The sequence below is a fragment of the Acomys russatus genome, chromosome 14, assembly GCF_903995435.1.
Source record: "Acomys russatus chromosome 14, mAcoRus1.1, whole genome shotgun sequence".
Lineage (NCBI taxonomy): Eukaryota > Metazoa > Chordata > Mammalia > Rodentia > Muridae > Acomys > Acomys russatus.
The window spans coordinates 54,572,497-54,575,216 of record NC_067150.1 but is presented as its reverse complement, the minus strand read 5'-3'; positions in this window follow the sequence as shown (position 1 = coordinate 54,575,216).

The window sequence follows — 2,720 nt, the reverse complement described above, 5'->3', positions numbered from 1 at the left end:
GAAGTGGTGGTAGATGAAACACCCGTTATCAGGTCCTTGTTGCTGGATAAGGAATGTCAGTCCATACTGGCTCGAGGTTTCACCTCGGATTGCTCATAGCTATTTTTCTTGTACTCACGTCATCTTAAATACAGTTTATGAACACCGTACTATTCCGTTATACCATTCATTTATCTTCAGAGATATTTATAGTATCAATTTAAAAGCTGTAGAACTTCATGAAAAGTAGCTTAGCCTATAGGGTTTCAACAAACAAAAGCTTGCCATTTTGAAAAAGGAATCACAGGAACTGGACTTCTTACAACAAGGTTTGGAGTTTCTGCTGTTCTGGATGATAGAATTATGAACCTTATAAACTCAGTACTTTTTAGTTAACCTAAATACATAAATCTATTTGGATTCATCTTATGAAAAGAGATATGTCATTAGATATATGATCATTATATGCTTTGGTGATTCATGGGCCTTGTTACACACATGCTTTGTAATGTATGAATTATTTAGTAAGAAAAATCACAATAATTTTGTTGTTACTCAAAAATTTATGGGTTGGCAGAAACAATTATGCAGCCCCGGAAGCTGGCATGTTAAGGTAACATCATTAACACATACAGTATGAGTTTTTAGCAGCTATTTGACATAACCTTTACTGCTGCTGCTAGAACACATCAGTAATTTTGTGTAACAATCTGCCTGTGAACAGAATGCTGAATTGGCTAGCCACAAAGTGATCCATTTTAGCTTATTTCCATATTAGTACATAATTTAAATACCACCTAAAAGGTGTCTACCTACCCAAACCCTAAAGAATAAAAACATACAAAATAATGAATATTTCTCAAGTACACAAAAGCACAAAATCATATTTAATAAGAGCGACTATTTCTATTTTTTAAATGTCAGATGCTTAAGAACTGGATGAAAATAATTTATGAGAGTATATTATCTTCAAAGTGTTTTTTACACATTGTATTACAGGCACCACTGAGAGATGAAGAACAAAATTCTACTTTCTTGCAAGGCAGCAGTGCCTACCACTATACCCCCAATGAGATACCAAACTTTGTTTTTGAGTTTCCAAATTTACAAAATGAAGTAGCCAAGAATTTAGATGTCTGAATATAAATCTAGGCTATCTCAGTTTTAGATCATTTGCCTTGAACATGTGTAAGGCCCCACATTCAATCTTAACAACACACACATAAGTAGTATCACCAATTTAAAAATTATTTATTTTTATTTTCTGTCTAGTGTTTTGCCTACATGTATGTCCTTGTATCACATGCATACCTGGTGCCCACAGAGGCCAAAAGAGGGTATCGAATCCCCTGGAACTGGAGTTACAGATAACTGTGAGCCACTATGTGGGTTCTATAAATTTAACCCAGATCCTCTTTAAGAGCAGCCATCTCTCTAGCTCCAGAGTGTCACTAACTTTAGATGACATTTGAAAATTGACAGTCATTCATACATCCAACAAAACCTTAACACTGGCAAAGCTGAAGATCAATCTTAGTACCTTTGTTTGCCAACAAAGTCTCCTAGTTCTGAGTCTACAGAGAGAAGTCAGACTGCAAGAGACTGCCTTCTCACAGAACAGGCCGAGAACCCTGTGTTGGTAATTTTTGTTTGCAACATTTATTATAGAATGAATGCTATAAGTTGAATAAACACGTGACTGAAGATTGCAAAGACAGAGTGCCTTTGCTTTTAATAGCATTAAGAAGAGGACTCTTTAATAGGAGTCATATGGATCTGTCATATATATATGGGGAAGAGGGAGAATGGGTGGGACCAAGATGAGAGGAGGGAAGAGGTTATGATCTGGATGGAAAGTGAATTAAAATAAAAGAGAATAGCAATAAATTTTGACATGTGTTATGTGTAATGAATTATGTATGCTTTCTGAAAAATAAAAGTGTGGAATCCTGTTGCAATATCCTCTTAAGGCATTTCAAAAGTTGCCTTTTATTTTCCCACACTATGGGCACTGCTATTGTAAAGTCAAATTTAGATAATGTACAGAAATGAAACAGAAGTACTAGAATCAGCTAGACTCATTATTTTATTTTACATTATCATTTCATCATCATCATCAGCACCACCACCACCACCACCATCATCATCATTGGAGCATGGGACCCAGGTACTAGTACAAGACAAGCAAGCATGGTACCACTGAGCTACACCCACTCAGCCTTACTCTTTTAAAACAGAAGTAATATTTTGATTGAGTTGTTAAATGAACAATCATCTCTAAGAAGGCAGTCAGTTTTCTGTTGGTGTTCGGAGGCTACATCATAATTTCTCAGGAAGCCGGTGAAGAACTCTCGAGTGGGACAATGGATTACATAGGTGATTTGGAAGTCCCTATGCCTCTGTCTGATTCCCATGACCATATTTAGTTTGGTTATTGATATACGCATAATACCAAGAGCCCCATTTTAATGGACATGGCTTAAATTATTTCTCACCCATTACCAGTTAGATAAAGAGTAATTTCAGCTCTCTGAGCTTTAGCAAGTCTTTGCTGTGTAATAAGGAGTTTCTCTAACATAAAGAATTTACTCATTTCAAAGACGTGTCTAAGGACTTTTACACCTAACTCACTTAATCAAACCACTCTATGACCTAAGCACTGTGCACTGCGTTTCTTCCTGGTATTTAGTTAGCATCAGCTCATCTTTCTCCTGTGGAAATCTAGAAGCCTTGCCCAAGGT